Below are 19,802 nucleotides of genomic sequence, written 5' to 3' on the forward strand. Positions count from 1 at the left end.
CAGTCACATCCTTAGTACACACCTTTAATTCCTTAAGGTTAGTTTGTAGAAGGAAACAGCCATGTTTGAAAGTGACAACTAATTGAGAAGCCGGTTAGTGAATACGGTTCAGTTTAGTGCAGCTAAGGTCACTGACTTTGTGCACTATAGTTCAGTTCTGTTCATGTAGTCAGTGCAGTTTGTTTTTTTGGAGTTCAGAGGCAGTTTTTCCAAGCAGAGAAGTTCAGTTAGAAGTTAAGAGAAGCTAATTTGAACTAGTCAGCTTGGAGAGGAGGTTGAGCCTGAACAGCTGTGCTAAACCAGACAGCCAGAGTTTAGAAAGAGCTAGAAAGAGTGAGTTTATTCATCAGTAAGTCTTTGAGATGACAATTGTGTCTGGTGAATAAAAGTTACATTTTACATACCACCTTCATTTGCTACCCTCCCAAATGTGCACCTGAATGCTTAGTAGTCCCCAGGTGGTTCATTCCAGATACATATACACATTTATAAACACAAGTGCATTTCAATGATAAACATAAACCAGTAAATTACATATTTACTTGTATAGTATAATCTATAGCATAGACATTCTTGAAGTCTAGAAGATAAGACAACTAAATTAATAATGATTTAATCAGTAAGATGAGTCTCTAATAAATGTTGGGATAATCTCTTGTACATTATGTATGAAGCACCATCAGTCTTAGTGTTTTGTAAACAGCTTCTCCATCACCTTCTGATTGGTTTAATAAAGAGCTGAACAGTCTATAGTAAAGCAGAAGAGGATATGTGGAATTTCCGGACAGAGTTAGAAACTTTGGGAAAGAGTCTCAGGGGAGAAATTCACGAGTCAGACACTGGGGAAGGAGATTTACTAGAAGGTAACTAGCTACATGGAAGAACATAGATTAGTATACACGGGCCAATGTAACTATAAAGCTAGTTGGGAATAAGCCTAAGCTGAGGCCAAGCTTTCATGATTAATTGTAGAGAGGACATCTTGTGTATTGTATGAATGCATCACCTGTCAATTAAAAGGCCCATGATCTATGGCTTAGTCAGAAAATAGAGGAGGGACATCTGGGACAGACAAAGGAATCTGGAGAAAACCTAAAAGGAAGATTTGCCAGAAAGATGTAACAAGAGGGACTCATGGTACCTGAGCATAGGTAACCAACCATGGGACAAAATATAGGCTTTAATAAATGGGACATTTCAAGTTATAGTTAGTCAGAGAAGAGCCTACCTATATGGCCATGATTTTTGTAAATATATTTTGAGTCTGAGTCTTTTATCTGGAAATGTGGGGCTGGGAGGAAAAAAAACAAGGATTAATAAAAATTAATAAAATTAATTAATAAATTAATTAATAAAATTAATAAAACATCTTTGTGTCAGCTAGGGCAGCTGGCAGCTCTGAGATGGTTCACTCTAAATAAACAAAACACCTGGTACATAACCATTCATTTAAAAGGAACTTTACATTTATAAGTACATTCAATAAGAATCACTTCTTTAGAAAAACAAATAGCACTGGTGCAGTTGGAGGGCCTGGAGGACCTGGGGGCTCAGGATTAGGAGACCACAGTGGTCTTAGAGGCCAAGGTCCTGATCCAGGTCGCAGGGCTCCTGAAGGTAAAGCTGAAGACAAGGATGCCCATCATCAAGCTGGGCAGCTTGGTCAGGACATGAAGATCAAGTCCCTGAAAGAGATCTACTGTTTTCCCTCCCCACTAAGGCATCCTAGAATATTGACTTTTTTCCTGAGCGGATCCCTAAAGGATGAAGTTCTAAAGCTCATACCAGAGCAGGAGCAGACTCTGGCTGGCTAGTGGGCCAGGTTCAAGGCTTTTGCCACTACTGGAGTCATGTTGGTCTTGGTGCTCCAAGGAGGTAGCCACTGCTGTCCAGGAAGTCATCATCTTGGCCAAGCTTTCCTTCATCCAGGTATGGTGGCTACTGGAGAACAAAACTGGCTAACCTCACACTGTTTCATGCAAGGTGACAGGCTGCTATGGCTCTGTGTTGGTGCATCTCATTCCTTCACTGGCATTGTCTCTGCCCTGTGATCAAGAATCTACCCCCTGATGACCAGTGTTGATGGCTACACATCAGCCAGAGGCTGCATGGTTACTTGGGGCAACTTTACCAAGGCCACCTTTGATATCATAGCTCCAATACCTACAGCTACCTGACTGGATTCACAAAGTCTCTTTATCAGAAATTCACTGATCATCCTGGGAAAACCCACTGTTTGTTAACAGGACCAAGGCTCCAGCAGTGGTTACCACAGAAAGTTTATATTTAAAAAAAAAAACAAAAACCTAATGTGAGTTAAGTCTGTTAAAATAAACCCAAGAATCTTTATTTATAGATAAAATAATATATATGATAATTAAAAGGATATGAAAAATTTCCAAAAATATCTATGACCTTTGAAAGTTAAACTCATGGAAAGAAATATCTATAATCCCTGTAAACCTTATTTAAGCCTTGCAGAAGACAGAGCTCTATCTTGCATTAATCACTATTCTTATCCTCCTGGAACATTTCATTTCTTATAAGTCCTTACATCAAACAACTGGAGAGATGGTCATGATGGGACCAATGACCTAGATTTCTGACAAATCAGGCACACAAAGCAGACACTTATTAGGATGTCTCTGTTGCAGCTCTGGGAGTCTTCATCCCACCAGGCTCTTAAAAGGAGTCCACAGAGGTTAGAACAGCAACCCTCCCTCTTCACATGGCTTCTCAGAACTTAGTAGAAGCTAGATATGCATGTCTCTAGAAAGACGTGAAATGGCTCCACTAATTTTGAGCTTGATCTAGTTGCTTTGTTTGAGAGGAAACATCAGTGTATAATGTATAATGCTGTGTATGCTTAGGCAAAAAAAATAATGTAAGAGAGGCATTCAAGCATTAGGTAAAGTAGATATTTGAGCTATAGTACCAGTCTTTGCATTTCTTCAAAATCATATGCAGTATGTAGTAATACAAGATTGTGTATAGACTATACTATATATAGTATCACTATATATGTGTGTATATATATATATGTATATATGTATGTATATATATATATATATATATATATATATATACTGTATATACTACAAAATACCTATGTATATATACTCTGTATATATGCTGCATATATATTCACATATGCTGTTCTGTTCAGGAATTTTCCCCCTGTGCCCATATCTTTGAGACTCTTCCCCACTTTCTCCTCTATAAGTTTCAGTGTCTCTGGTTTTATGTGTAGTTCTTTGATCCACTTAGACTTGAGCTTTGTACAAGGAGATAAGAATGGATGAACTTCACATAAAACCAGAGACACTGAAACTTATAGAGGAGAAAGTGGGGAAAAGCCTTGAAGATATGGGCACAGGGGAAAAATTCCTGAACAGAACAGCAATGGCTTGTGCTGTAAGATCGAGAATTGACAAATGGGACCTAATGAAACTCCAAAGTTTCTGCAAGGCAAAAGACACTGTCTATAAGACAAAAAGACCACCAACAGACTGGGAAAGGATCTTTACCTACCCTAAATCAGATAGGGGACTAATATCCAACATATATAAAGAACTCAAGAAGGTGGACCTCAGAAAATCAAATAACCCCCTTAAAAAATGGGGCTCAGAACTGAACAAAGAATTCTCACCTGAGGAATACCGAATGGCAGAGAAGCACCTGAAAAAATGTTCAACATCCTTAATCATCAGGGAAATGCAAATCAAAACAACCCTGAGATTCCACCTCACACCAGTGAGAATGGCTAAGATCAAAAATTCAGGTGACAGCAGATGCTGGCGAGGATGTGGAGAAAGAGGAACACTCCTCCATTGTTGGTGGGATTGCAGGCTTGTACAACCACTCTGGAAATCAGTCTGGCGGTTCCTCAGAAAATTGGACATAGTACTACCGGAGGATCCAGCAATACCTCTCCTGGGCATATATCCAGAAGAAGCCCCAACTGGTAAGAAGGACACATGCTCCACTATGTTCATAGCAGCCTTATTTATAATAGCCAGAAACTGGAAAGAACCCAGATGCCCCTCAACAGAGGAATGGATACAGAAAATGTGGTACATCTACACAATGGAGTACTACTCAGCTATTAAAAAGAATGAATTTATGAAATTCCTAGCCAAATGGATGGACCTGGAGAGCATCATCCTGAGTGAGGTAACACAATCACAAAGGAACTCACACAATATGTACTCACTGATAAGTGGATACTAGCCCAAAACCTAGGATACCCACGATATAAGATACAATTTCCTAAACACATGAAACTCAAGAAAAATGAAGACTGAAGTGTGGACACTATGCCCCTCCTTAGAAGTGGGAACAAAACACCCATGGAAGGAGTTACAGAAACAAAGTATGGAGCTGAGATGAAAGGATGGACCATGTAGAGACTGCCATATCCAGGGATCCACCCCATAATCAGCTTCCAAATGCTGACACCATTGCATACACTAGCAAGATTTTACTGAAAGGACCCAGATGTAGCTGTCTCTTGTGAGACTATGCCGGGGCCTAGCAAACACAGAAGTGGATGCTCACAGTCAGCTAATGGATGGATCACAGGGCTCCCAATGGAGGAGCTAGAGAAAGTACCCAAGGAGCTAAAGGGATCTTCAACCCTATAGGTGGAACAACATTATGAACTAACCAGTACCCCTGAGCTCTTGACCCTAGCTGCATATGTATCAAAAGATGGCCTAGTCGGCCATCACTGGAAAGAGAGGCCCATTGGACACGCAGACTTTGTGTGCCCCGGTACAGGGGAACGCCAGGGCCAAAGGGGGGGAGTGGGTGGGTAGGGGAGTGGGGGTGGATGGGTAAGGGGGACTTTTGGTATAGCATTGGAAATGTAAATGAGCTAAATACCTAATAAAAAATGGAAAAAAAAAAAAAAGATAAGATTTAAAAAAAAAAAAAAAGAATGGATCAATTCACATTCTTCTACATGCTAACCGCCAGTTGAGCCAGCACCATTTGTTGAAAATGCTGTCTGTTTTTCCACTGGATGGTTTTAGCTTTCTTGTCAAAAATCAAGTGACCATAAGTGTGTAGGTTCATTTCTGAGTTTTCAATTCTATTCCATTGATCTACCTGTCTGTCGCTGTACCAGTACCATGCAGTTTTTAATCATAATTGCTCTGTAGTACAGCTTGAGGTCAGGCATGGTGATTCGACCAGAGGTCCTTTTATTGTTGAAAACAGTTTTTGCTATCCTAGGTTTTTTTATTATTCTAGATGAATCTGCAAATTGCCCTTTCTATCTCTGTGAAGAATTGAGTTGGAATTTTGATGGGGATTGCATTGAATCTGTAGATTGCTTTTGGCAAGATAGCCATTTTACTATATTAAACCTGACAATCCATGAGCATGGGAGATCTTTCCATCTTCTGATATCTTCTTCGATTTCTTATGTTTTATATACAAAATATACACATTTAATGCAATAAATGTACATACAATGCACTTAGTATGTTTATTTTAGTGTATTTAATTATTCATATTTCAAATAAGAACAAAAGAAAGTTACAGTCCTGGTCACCGTTCCAACTGGTAGTTTGTTTACTTCTAAAGAAAAAAATTGAGTTTCTCTCTCGCCCTGTCTCTCTGTGTATGTATGTGTGTGCGTTCTTATTTCTGTTTATTTGGAAGCCAGAGGTGGATGTTATGTGTCTTTTTTCTATTACTCCTCAGCTTAGTCCCTTGCTTCAGGATTTCTTACTGAACTTGAAGCTGGACTGGCTCAGCAGGTCCCCCAAATCTTCTTGTTTTTATTCCTGCAGCATTGGGGTAGAGCTATGCATGTGGACATGCCTGACTCTTTAACCTGGTTTCTGGGGCTTTGAACTCAGTTCTTATACTCTGTAGCAAGCACTCTTACCTGCTAAACCATTTCCCCAGCCTTTCAATTAATTAGATGTTTAATTTCCATTTAAACTCTCAGTATGGTGATTTAACAATGACTTGTTTACTTTTATAATATTTATTATGCTCCTATATACCGAACAGGGACCTTTCATTAGCAGTACTAGGACACTTTACCTTATTTGGATCTAAAAAGCAAACTACTTTATTTTTTTCCATTTTTTATTAGGTATTTAGCTCATTTACATTTCCAATGCTATCCCAAAAGTCCCCCATACCCACCCACCCCCACTCCCCTACCCACCCACTCCCCCTTTTTGGCCCTGGCATTCCCCTGTACTGGGGCATATAAAGTTTGCGTGTCCAATGGGCCTCTCTTTCCAGTGATGGCCGACTAGGCCATCTTTTGATACATATGCAGCTAGAGTCAAGAGCTCCGGGGTACTGGTTAGTTCATAATGTTGTTCCACCTATAGGGTTGCAGATCCCTTTAGCTCCTTGGCTACTTTCTCTAGCTCCTCCATTGGGAGCCCTGTGATCCATCCATTAGCTGACTGTGAGCATCCACTTCTGTGTTTGCTAGGCCCCGGCATAGTCTCACAAGAGACAGCTACATCTGGGTCCTTTCAATAAAATCTTGCTAGTGTATGCAATGGTGTCAGCGTTTGGATGCTGATTATGGGGTGGATCCCTGTGTATGGCAGTCTCTACATGGTCTATCCTTTCATCTCAGCTCCAAACTTTGTCTCTGTAACTCCTTCCATGGGTGTTTTGTTCCCAATTCTAAGAAGGGGCAAAGTGTCCACACTTCAGTCTTCATTCTTCTTGAGTTTCATGTGTTTAGCAAATTGTATCTTATATCTTGGGTATCCTAGGTTTGGGGCGAATATCCACTTATCAGTGAGTACATATTGTGTGAGTTTCTTTGTGAATGTGTTACCTCACTCAGGATGATGCCCTCCAGGTCCATCCATTTGGCTAGGAATTTCATAAATTCATTCTTTTTAATAGCTGAGTAGTACTCCATTGTGTAGATGTACCACATTTTCTGTATCCATTCCTCTGTTGAGGGGCATCTGGGTTCTTTCTGGTAAACGATGAATATTAAAATGATTAGTTTTGTTGCATTTGTGAAGAAAATGTAATTACCACTTTCAAAGTAACAACCAGATATTCTTATGCATTGAACAGAGAAAATTTGACATGCTCCCGTCTGGAAGAGGGCCTAATCTGAATCGCACACATGTGGGAAAGAGAAAAGCAAAACACGGAGTCAAATCCTTGTGTTTCTGAGCACATAAATATGCCAGCACTGCCTGCTCCTTCTGCTGGTTAATTTCATGCTTGCATACATGGCAATTTGTTTTCCTTGTGATATCATGCTTTAACTTTCAGAATATAATGCCTCACGCAAAACCCGTTCTGGCTAAAGTGGATTTTACATTAATTAAATCAAGGCTTTAGGAAAAATGAAAAGGTGACTAAGGGCTTATTCACCAAGTACAGTTTTAAAAATCAAATGATATGAATCAGCACATGCAAGGAATACCATACAGCTATCCCCACTTAAATGATTGAAAACACCCTCCCCCTTCTCTTCCTTTCTACTTTCTCCCCCCCCCCCACCCTCTCTCTCTCTCTCTTTCTCTCTCTCTCTCTCTCTTTCTTTCTCCTGAGATAGGGTCTATATAGCCATGACTGATCTGGAACTCTCTATGTAGACCAGGATGAACTCAGATTCACAAAGATATGCCTGCCTCTGCCTCTGCCTCTGCCTCTGCCTCTGCCTCTGCCTCTGCCTCTGCCTCTGCCTCTGCCTCTGCCTCTGCCTCTGCCTCTGCCTCTGCCTCTGCCTCTGCCTCTGCCTCTGCCTCTGCCTCTGCCTCTGCCTCTGCCTCTGCCTCTGCCTCTGCCCTCTGCCTCTGCCTCAAGTGTTGGGATTACAGGTGTCTGCTTCCAGGCCTTGTTGAAAGCATATTTCTTAAGGTTTGAAATAATTTGTATCAGAGCAAACATTATTCTGAAAATTATACACTGAATTATCACAGCTCCTTGTCTAGTCCCAGGGCCTGAAGGTGCTTTCCCTGGGCCTGAGTCCATTCTCACACCTGAAATCCATTCATGTTATTCTGTGAACAAAACCCTGGGTTTATTCACTGGTTGACACAAGTTATGATAAAAAGTGGTTCTAACAGCAATTCATTATGAGATAAAAACAGAACATCAAGTTTGACCACAGGACAAAAAAGGTATATCAATAAGCCTTGCATGCCACCAGCCAAATACTATAAGTCACCACGACTACCCTGGGAGCAGGGCATGACTGATTTATGGGGCACAGGTGTGGCACTCTTGTGTTGGAACATGGCTCCAAGAGTCATTTTAGTGCTGAAGCTTTCATTCATCAGCACAGAGCAGAAGCCTCAGTGGGGGGAAAATGCCTAAAATAAAGTCTAAAACACAAATCTCAAAATGAATAAACCTGCTGCCTGATTGAATCATAAACCACACCAGCTCAAGGGTGACTCTCAGAGATCCAGCCTTGACACTCCGCTCACCAGCATCCTTACAAGTCTGATGAACGTGTGCATCACTCAAGATTGTGGCTGAACACTGTGCTTCTAAGGAATAGGGAGACACAGCCTCCAAGGTGGTGGACCCTGAAAAGACATGAGCCTGTAAATATAGAAGTCACCAATACTACTGATTGTCCTTTTTTGTGTGTAAGTTTTCTTCCTGGGTGGGATTGTGTGTTCCCTCAAAGGTTGTGAGAGCTGAAGAAAGTATATGTAGTCCTTCTGGAATCTTAGGTTGCTCATGTCTAGAGGATGCTTTGCTGTTACTGTTTCAAGTGTTACATTTGTCACAGCGTTTCAGTTCTCTGCACGAGTAACTTCTATACCCATCCCTTTTTCTTTTCTCTGCTTTAGTTCATTCACTCAAGGATGATTCCCCAACATCAGCATCCTCTTCAGTTCGCAAGCCTCTCATTTCTGCATATCGAATCTTCTACTCAAACGCTCAAGCCTTGTTTCTACCTAGCCTTCCTCCATACAATTCCATTCTTGCAAACTTTGAGGAAAACTGCATTTTATAGCCTCTGTTTGATAGCTGTGTCTTCAGTCTCTGCCAGTCTCATTCTGCGTCCACTGCTGCCCTGGTTCTCAGGCATGCCTCTTCTGGAGAGTACATGTTGACTGGGATGTTTGTGTTAACCCTTCATTTGTGAAAGCTTTAAAGGCTTGATGCATTTCTTCTTGGAGACCTGGGTTTTATGTTTGCTACTTTGTTTGTTTTATTTATTTTTTGGTTGCATCACCCTAGAAACATATCAAATAAAATTCTACCTGATTGATACTCATGAGAATTCAAAACAAATGTGCCATAAAGTTGGGTTCTTTTTATTTGTCCTATGACAAGGTTGGATTGTCACTCTCTCTTGCATAGGCAACATATTTAATTTATTACCATGAAATTTTTTCTTTAGTTGTTCTGTTTTGATAAACAAAACACAGACTAAACAAAGATGGGACCGTGCCTCACATCATCTTGGAGACTATGCCTCCCTATTCACTAGAACCACAGTGATCAGCCACCATCTTGGGTAATGCACATGTTCATCTGGACTTCTTTTTTTAATTGGATATTTTATGTATTTACATCTCAAATGTTATCCTCTTTCCTGTCTCCCCTGCAGCCCCTATCCCATGCCCCCTCCCCCTACCTCTATGAGAGTGCTCTCTTTGCCTCTGTGAGGGTGATCTCCCACCTACCCATCCACTCCTGCCTCCCTGCCCTGTCATTTCCCTATACTGGGACATTTCGCCTTCTCAGGACCAAGGACCTCCACTCCCATCAATGTCTGACAAGGCCATCCACTGCTACATATGTGCCTGGAGCCATGGGTCCCTCCTTGGTTGTATACCTTAGTTGGTGGCTTAGTCCCTAGAATCTCTGGGGTATTAATACAGATATTATTGTTCTTCCTATGGGGTTGCAAACACCTTCAGCTCGTTCAGTCCCTTCTCTAACTCCTCCATTGGGATCATCATGCCCAGTCCAATGGTTGGCTGTGAGCATCCACCTCTGTATTTTTCAGGCACTGGCAGAGCCTCTCAGGAGACTGTTATACCAGGCTCCTGTCAGCAAGCACTTCTTGATATCTGCAATAGTGTCTGGGTTTGGTGACTGTATATGGGATGGATCCCCAGGTGGACCAGTCTTTGGATGGCATTTTCTTCAATTTCTGGTCCACAATTTTAAGGATGGTGGTTAGGGCAATGGTAACCCTGAATCTTTGAGGGTCACCCTTGATCTAGAGTGGTTTATGACCCAAAGACAGCCCAGGCTGGTCCCAAAGTTGATTCTTTTTTCCCAGCCTCCCAAGTGGTTGTGCTTATACATCTATGCTGTTATTCTTGGATTATCAAGTGTTTAAAAGAGGCAGCTTTAGTGACTTACAGCAGTGATATTTCTTAGGGTCTTGACAGGATGTTGTGGCACATTTCCTTCTTTTTTTCCTTTGGCTGTGGCAGCTTGATGTAGAAAAGCTGTCACCTGTCTTGGGTTTCAGCAGCTCTATACCTCAAATGGTTATGAAAACCAAGGCTTAGATTCACAAAGCCTCATAATATCTACACGGGCAAAGCTAATTTGGGTTCTTTCATAATTGTTTAAGCTTAAATTTTAATTTAGGCTAAGGACTCTTGAGAGTTTTCCTTAAAGGTTCAGGCCATTGGTGGAACCAAGAACATATTTTAAAATATTTTATCTAGTGTTTTTGACTTTCAGATGAAAATGTGGTTAATATATCAAGTCAGTTATAGAGCAAGACAGGAATTGGGTTAATACTGAAGAGTGGTTTTGAAATCACGTAATCTTTAACACTTGCCACGCACTCTGGTCGAGTCAGCTTGACAAGCTGAGAGGCTTGGAAGCTACTCACGATGCAGAAGAGTTTCACGGAAACTCACTCCTGGAGTCTAGCATTCTCTCTAACCCTTACATTAATTTTCCATCCCCGCGTTAGTCTAGTGTATGGATCCACATGCTCTCCTTTAGTATTATCCTATTATAAGTGCCTTTTAAGATTGAATTCTGACATAGCTAAAGCCTTCCGCCAGTGTTCCAACAGTCCTAGAACGTCCTTGAGCAAGATCATGGGCTTGAAATTCAGTAAAAATGTTGCTATTCACTGACATTCAGAATAGCCTCTGATATTACACTATCACTTTGAATAAAAGCTAGTCACTCCCTTACACAGGAATTTACCATCACTAAGGAAGAAGGAAGTTTCAGACCAAAGGAGAAACCAGAATAGATACTTAGAACTATAGTAGAGTTGCACCCATACACACGTATTTACAATGGCCTAAGGGGAAGGTGGACTATACAATAGATTAAAATAGGAACTATGGCAAGGGCACGAAGCCCTTGACCCTGGCTTCTAAGATTAAGTGAATCTTAGGTGGAGACCTTGTTGATCCCAGTTGTTAACAATTAATTCTATCCCAGGTGGTTCCTGTTAGACCTTCTGTGTTTGCATTCCTCTGTTTTATGTAAGAATCTAGTAACCTCTTTGTACCTTGTTGGTGTGTCACCCGACTTCCTTATTGTCTTCTGCATAAAAAGTCTGATGCTCGATTTGACATTACATTCAGATCCTACACAAACTCTCCTGTGTGCATCTGTCTGTCAATTCATCTGACGCTTTGTCCACCCGGTTTAGAGACCTGTTCCACGCAGACAAAGGGGCCCAGAGGGTCTGCAGCAAACACTGTCATGGAGAGCCCTTGTGGATCTTTGCCTTTGACAAAATAGGCTCTGTCAGATCATCCTGTGTGCATGTGAAAGTCCTCCAGAAGGTGACATGAGGACAGAATAAGTATCAAACATTTCAAGGTATGACAATGTCCTTATGTAACAAAGTACTGTATACACTGAATATACACAATAAAATTGTACAATAAATAATATTAAAATAATGACAAGACCAATAACAATGTTGAAGAGGTTGGGGGATGAGGAGATAGCTCTGTGGTTAGGGCTTGCTACTCAAGCATGGAATTTGGATCCCTAGAACCATTTAAATGTAGGATGAGAGTAGCCGCCTCTGTAGCTCTAGCTTCCTAGTGAGGTAGATCTCCAGAGAGAGCTAGCCTGGTTAGCTATACTAGCCATATCTGAGTATTTGTGAGTTCTGGGTTTGCTTAGGGAACCCTGTCATATGGCCTCACACAACCGTAGTCTGACTCCAAGAGTCAGTGCCTTATTGAGTAAGATGTAATATGGAAGGATGAGTCCCAGCATCAACCTCACATGTTGCCATACATACATGCCAGTTGACCTACACATGTGTCCAACACATGCAAATGTGCACACACATACCCACCCACCCACACACACACACCACAAGCACAAGCATGCACGTTTGCACACCAAAACTAGAAAAAGACAAGAGGAATAAAAAAACACCAAAAATGAAGTAGTAATGATTTGTTGAGAGAAACCTTCCAGAGAAAAAGCAGTCGCAGAGAGGGGGCATTCCCACAATGTGTAGTGATACATGAGGAAGAAAAGATAAAAGGAAGAGTGTCTTGGTAAGATGTTACAACTGTTTCATCACTCCTAGAACATCTCTCCTAAGCCCAGGGGGTCCCTAGAACTGTGAAAGGAAATGCACTGGGTGGAATATGGCTGTATAGTCAGGCATTGACTGGAACAATCTCAGGGACAGCATGGACTTACCCTCCATGCTTCAGCAGCTCCTTGATGTTACGGTAGTTGGATGCAGTTAGCTTAGTACATCCCTCTTAACAAAGCTCTCTCATTGATTCCTTGCAAGGATGCAGTAAGGCTCTGCTGTCCCAAAGAGTGGCACTGGGCTTCTTTGTAGCTTTTGACTAGAGCATTTCAGGTTTCCCCTGTGAATGCCTTAGATTTAAGATGCACCATATAAGCCCCTCCTTTCTCTGGGTAACCTTACCCCTGAATGCTCATTTCTATATGAGCCATTTCATACTACAAAACAATCCTTATTAGCATATAAATTATTCTGAATTTAACCTGTATTCCTACTAGGAAAGGTACAAGTTCAATATGTCCTATTTTTCTTCTAGCACGATGAAAGCTTAGAATACTAATGGATCTCTCACTGACTTTCTATTTCCTTCCACCTCTCTGTTATAAGCCATGCAAATATTGATTCTTGGCATCATCGATTGCTTTTCATTGCTCGCGCTTCTTTCCTTCTCAAGTCCATGTGACCCTCTTATAACAGGTATTAAACGGGCTTGCCTGTTTTTGTCCTGGATTTAAGCTAACTCCCAAATTGCTATGTTTGATCAATCAGCCATTCTCTGTAGCTTTGTAGGCAGCATAGGAAGAGGAAAGGGGATTAGTTTGATGGTAGGCAAGCTTCTCCTTTGCTGTCTGAGGTCACAGAATAAGAAGAAAGGACCTGAGGTAGTAAGAGCAAAGAAAAAGACTGGCATCTCATGAGCAGTCAGGGTCGTTTCTCCTTTGAGTCATTTCAGAATGGGTGTTGAATCGGGCCAGCTTTCAGGTCACCAGAATGGATTTTACTGAAAAGAGTTGAAAGTAATTATTCTTGCCTAGCTAGTAGAGGCCTTCATATCCTTCCACAGGAGTCTAGCATGTTAGTCTCAGTTTTAAACTGTTTGGATTCATTTGCATTGGGCATAATCAATGCCATTCTATGCCCAGTTCCTCCTCTAACACTTCCCTCAGTGTGTCCACAGCGTTCAGGAAATGCCACTTTATCCACTACTTATATGCAGAAGATTACCATCCATCTACGGAAATCTGGAAAAAGAAGCTTAAGGTCTCCCCTACGCTTTATGACATAAAATGTGTTTCATAACATTATAAGCCAAGTAATATACTGAGATTGCGAATACTGACTCTCATTGAGATCGCTTTATATTATATAGACACTGCTGACCACACTTATTCACTGAATAATTTTGGGCACCAAGTCCATCATTTATTTGGTCCCCATTCACGAAAACACAAAGCCCAACTTCAGTATGATCCACAACTGTTAGACACTTTGAATAATTTTCATTTAAATTAGTTCAGAAGTCTAAGTTCTATTTTAATGACAGTTATTTAAAATTCTCCTTTAGAGCTTTAGTTTCAAATGCCAAACCAATTAAATAAGACATTTTAAATAGTTGCTTGCATTCATTACTGAATAATTGTCTTTAATCTGTAACTATTTGCAAAGTGCTTTTCTTAATTACTGGCCATGCAGCAGCTGTGTTATAATCTATAATCTAAAGCTTTTTTTTTTTTAGTTACTAGTCTTAATGTATTAAAGCCTCATACTAATCATGCTTAGTTTTAAAAATAAAATACTTTCCTCTATTTTAAAATGTGTTTAAGATCAGAATTCATAGAGAAGATAATTTGGGGGAAGAAAAAGACCCCAATTACATTAACATGATTTTTCTTTTTTAGATTATATAATTATTATTTTTACATATTTTATTTCCAACCCACTAGAATTTTTCATGTGTCAATGAAATAGGCTCATGTTCACTAAATTCATTTGTTTCTCATGTAAACTTCCTGAAATCTGAATAAAGAGAAGGATTTCTTCTCATATGCAGATGAGTATGAGGATAGAGTCTAAATACAAATATTTAAAAAAAATTATAGAGACTGCCCAGTTCCATTTCACCTGCTTCTTCTCATCTATATATAATGGGATATCCCATGAAAGAAACTTAAAGGGATTTCAGAACATCTCCCTCATATTGATTAATGTTAAAATTTAATGTGCTATGGACTGTTCAGAGCCAAGGTCTGTCACCATAGTTTTATGTGAGAATTTTTCTTGTTCTCTTTTATTCTTTTTCTTTGAAATTAGATAGGAATTTTGACACTGGGGATTAAAGTGTTTAACCTTTACAGTGGCACGTGTAGACAGTGGGAGAATACCAGGAAATATGTGGTAGACATAAGTAGAAGGCAAAAGGGTGGGCTGTTGACTGAAAGAGTGTTTTGATGGGTTCTGTAATGAGATGAGGAGTGTGATTAGAACTCTCTGGACACAAGCTCCAAAACAAACAAAACCATTGCAACAAATATAAAGAAATCACCATTAAAGCTGCAGAAAGGGAATGATTTCATTTTTCCCTTCTGTGATGGCTATTCTTGGTTATCCACTCAACTATATCTGGAATTAACTAAAACCCCCAAATGGAGGGCACACCTGCGAGGGATTTCTGTTTAATTTGGAGTGGAAAGATTTGCTTCTATTCCAGACTGCTTCTTGACCTTTCCATTCACAGCCCGCTATTATTGGACTGGTTGGGCCATCACCTTTAAGTCATTCTAATAAATCGCTTTTATATAAGTTCCATATATTTTATATAATATATTGTTATATGTTTATATATTTCTATAGAATACAATAATTTATATAATAATCCCATATATTCATTCATTCATTCATTTTGTAAGTTCTGAAACTCTAGAGAGCCCTGATTAATACAACTTTTTTCACAATGGTTGGAGTGTGGAGATCACTTGATGTCTTTTCCAGTATCACTAAGCTACCTTTGACTCTTGACATGCCAGGCTTGCTTGTTGATGGTTCTTTTCATTTCTTCACTAGTGCTGTGGAGTTTATACACATGAGGCTTGCAGGCAGGACACTCAATGTGCTCATATCCTGGATTTACAGGGAATAGTCTTCTCTTACTTCTCTCTTGCAATGGTCTGGTGCAAAGTGGGCATGTTTAAGAACCTTGGATTCCTAAGTCAATTCTTTTAATAATATCTAAAAGTGGGTTTCAAAACCAGCTTTTACAGACACCCATGACTCCATTTCTAATATCTTCCAGAAAAATTCTGTTATTCAAGCACTGATAGAGTAATGTCTAATGTATTTGGACCAACCAAAGAGCTCTAGAATATCACAAAGGACAACTCTCCCCTAGGAGAACAAAATGATCTCTTTTCCAGAGAAAAAAGAACTGTTGAGAAATTTTCTAGATTAGGTTCATTCAGACTTGCCATATGTGAGTGAATGAGATTCTAGGTTGAATTAAAAAGGAAAAGGAAAAAAAAAAAGGAAAAGATCTGAGCATGAGTACTAACCTTGCCTGCTTCCTGAATGGGGAAGCAATGTGACTAGCTGCCCAAGTTCCTGTCACCATGGCAGACTGCACAATCTAAGAGCATCATTTCTTTTCTGAAATTGATTTTGTCAGGTACTTCATCACAACAGTTAGGCAAGTAACTATGACAGAAAAGGGGTACCAAGAAGTGGGACCATTGTTGTGATCAACATGGTCATGTGATTCTTGGACCTTTGGGATTGTTTTATGGGAAGACTGTGGCAGAGTTTGGGAATTTGAGTTAGAAAACACTTTTTAACAATGTTCTTTCTCATGGAAACTTAGGAGATAATACTGAGATAAATCAAGAGAGTGGCAGAGTGACTTACACTATTTTAGAGAGGAATAAGAGCTTCATCAGGAGCCTGCCTAGGAGCCACTGGTGTGCTCTTATGGCAAACAGTCTTGATGTACTCTGTTTATATCCTGAAAAGTTGAGTGGGGTTGAATTCAAAAGTAATTTATGAGCATATCATTTGGAATTCAAGGCATCTCCCTGAAAGCAAAGCAAAGCAAAGCAAAGCAAAGCAAAGCAAAGCAAAGCAAAGCAAAGCAAAGCAAAGCAAAGCAAAGCAAAGCAAAGCCCTGTCATAAGTAATGCTTAAATTTTAGATCAAATACACTGCTTTGTTTCACTTTCTTTTTTGGTTTTTTGAGACAGGGTTTCTCTGTGTAGCCCTGGCTGTCCTGGAACTCACTCTGTAGACCAGGCTGGCCTCAAACTCAGAAATCTGCCTGCCTCTGCCTCCCCAGTGCTGGAACTAAAGGCGTGCGCCACCACGCCTGGCTTGTTTCACTTTCAAAATACTAGTCTAATGGTAGAAACAAGCTCCTCTTTATAACTGTTAATAAGGAAATGATTTGCGGGATGATCCTATACAGTTCCATCCATCAGAACAGATTTCTGAGATGTGGACTGGCAAGAGTTGCCCTATGCATCAGATAATTTAACCCTCTCCTCATGACCTCCTTTTTCTCTGTGGAGTGGCTGAGCTTAGGGCATGGGTAGTACTATCATTGCCTGGATGCCTGGATGCCTGGATGCCTGGATGTGTACTCATTGTTTGAGCTGTGTAAATGCTGAATCCATTTAAGGCAGCCTGTGTTTAGAAACCTACTGCTCCCACTCCCCAAGCTATATGAGAAGTGATGAATTTATATTTTTCTTTAAACTTTAAGGTGTTTAAAAATAAGTTTGGTACCAGCAACTTTTAGATCTACATCAACACGAGAAACCCACTTTCACATCACAATTTGATTTTCACAGTAATATTTTGTTGGTTTTAAGAGACAGGATGGCAAATAGCAGTTGAATTTCACTAATCAACAGGTGTTTCAAAAGACTTCCTTTAGATCTATTACAAGAATTCAGAATCTCTTCTTAGTACTGAGTAGTTGTCATCCTGATATCCACTGTTGTCTTGACCTAACATTTATTGCTACATCCCCTATGGATACAGCAGAAAAATATTTCTATTTATTTATCTATTTTCAATAATATTCCAAGGAAAGGCTATAACTTAGTATAAAGTTTAGTTAGTAGATTTAAGACTTTTTTTATAATTCTAATGCTATAATATAATTTTTGTAAAATTACTCATAAAGCATTTGTTAGTCCATCTGTCATCAAAACTAGCTGTTTGCTCAAGAGGGCAGCCTTGTGTCACTGTCCTATGACAGTCAAGGGAAATGTGTAGTTGTCTGTATACTCCACTGTTATATATCAAAACCTATATCGTTATTAAGTCTTTTGAAATAGTAACTTTGGCATTGCTTGTAAGTTCATATATAGTTATCATTAATGAGCACTTTCTCTCAACAGGCAAATTTGTGCATGGTTGAGCTACTGTAGTGAAACAGAGGCGACCTCTAATGCTAAAATGATGACAAAGTTACACAGTTATAACAGCTTAAAATAATTACAAGTTTGAATCTTTCCTCCTTAAACTGTAAGTTTCTGAAAGCCGAAGACTGTTGATTAATACACAAAGCAACATATTTTAGCATAGTACCTATCTCACTGTCAACAATCTGAATAGGTTTGTGGGGTGAAAGAATTAAACTCTCAGTTAATGACAGTCCTTGTCACAACCAATTCATAGATGGGGAGAGATGCCATGGAAGGATGAACATAAACATGGTGGCTCTGGATACTAAAAAGCATTGTTGGTTTTGGAACCAGTGCTTAGGGAAGGAAGGATGTTCCAGGTCTAGGACTTTTTTAAGCAAATCAACAGTGAACAAAAGTAGAAAGTTATTGGATATAAAATGGGATGATATGCATGAGGCACTTGGGAGACAGGAAAGGGACTAGTTGATAATCTAGAAGTAATAAAGACTAAAGTGAAAGAGACTAGATTATCTATGTCCCTGATGTTAAGACAAGAAAAAATGAAACTATAAATAACTATATAATAGAGAACAGGGAAATGTTATATACAGCAAAAGAGACATCAATCAATCGACATCCAATCAACCATTTCAAGTTGTATTCAATCTTGCAGGTTTTAAATAAGTTTGTGAGAATTTCCACAGTTGAAATGTTTGAGAAATGAATTTAAGCCATAGAATTTGCCTGAGACAAGATTAAATATTGAATTCATATAGATAATGTAAGGATCTGAGAAACACTGGAGAATAATACTCCTAACTCAAATAGTACGCAAAAGCAGAGTGTTTATTCAGCAGAATTTCCTCCATGCAGGGATCCCAATTCAGGAATGGAGATACCTAGGTGGACCTCAAGGCCCAGCTTTTATTGTCAGTTAGGGGAATTCCAGGAAGCAGTATGTGGCTTTTTACCTTGATTACTTAGCTGTATCTTTAGGGGTCTAACTGATTCTGTAATTCTTAGTGCTCTGGGGACTTCCCAGGTTTTGCTTACTCATTCCAGCTACCTATTCTTACTTCAGGTCAGATGACAAGGTGTCCTTAGATTGGCTGCCATGGCTGTGGTTGGCTGACCACAAGTTCCTGGATCTGGGTTCTCACTTCTGGGAAAGAGCAATTTAGATCTACTCTCCTGAATTACTGTGCTGCAGTCTGTCATGGAGTCAGCTTAGCCTGAGCTTAGCCCCTTCAATACAAGGTGAATCAGGATGCTGGAGAACTTAAAAGATCATTTCATAGCTGAAAAAAGTCTGAACCTAGTGACAGAGAGTCTGCTCAGTTATAATGAGAGGATGTAAAGGGTAAAGACTTCAAAACATGGGAACTGTTCCAGGTCAAGGAGATGCCAACATTGACATCCGTCCTTTGATACCAGGAACTGTGTGTCCTTGTTCTGCACACCAAGCACAGCCTCCAGATAGAGTAGGTGCTGCAGCTATCTGATGAGCAAATGAGGAAATAAACAAATACTAGTGTTTATAACTTAGTCCATAACCTATTGCTATAACTGGATATCACAGGCTGGGCAATTCATAAGTAGAAAATATATTCAATTTATAACTCTGGGGTGGAACAGTTGCATGATGTTCAGATCCTTCACTATAGTAGGGGACTCTCTTAGAGTCTAGGGGTACCACAGGGAATTATGTGGTATGAGGGGCACCTATAAGAGATGGAGGTAAACTGACTTATAATACCCTCAGTAATTTTGAGATAACCCACTAACCCACTAATTCATGAATGGATTACTCCATCAATACGAGAAGAGCCCTCAACTCAATTATGTCTTGAAAATTCTACTCAGTCTACTCACCCACAATTTGGATAAAAGCCCGAAATGAACTTTTTGTGAGAAGATTCAAACTACAGCTGTTATTTTTTATC

At 39.8% G+C, this 19,802-nt stretch overlaps 1 long non-coding RNA gene across 1 annotated transcript in view; it reads right to left on the reverse strand.

Moving 5' to 3' along the window:
- Gm38774 overlaps positions 1 to 12,738 on the reverse strand; it is a 90,985-nt gene extending 78,247 nt beyond the window's left edge. The window contains exon 1 of the long non-coding RNA XR_868819.1: positions 12,628 to 12,738. This is a non-coding gene — a long non-coding RNA (predicted gene, 38774). The remainder of the gene's footprint in view (positions 1 to 12,627) is intronic.
- Between the last annotated feature and the right edge of the window lie 7,064 nt (positions 12,739 to 19,802).

Source organism: Mus musculus, chromosome 6, assembly GCF_000001635.26.
Source record: "Mus musculus strain C57BL/6J chromosome 6, GRCm38.p6 C57BL/6J".
Lineage (NCBI taxonomy): Eukaryota > Metazoa > Chordata > Mammalia > Rodentia > Muridae > Mus > Mus musculus.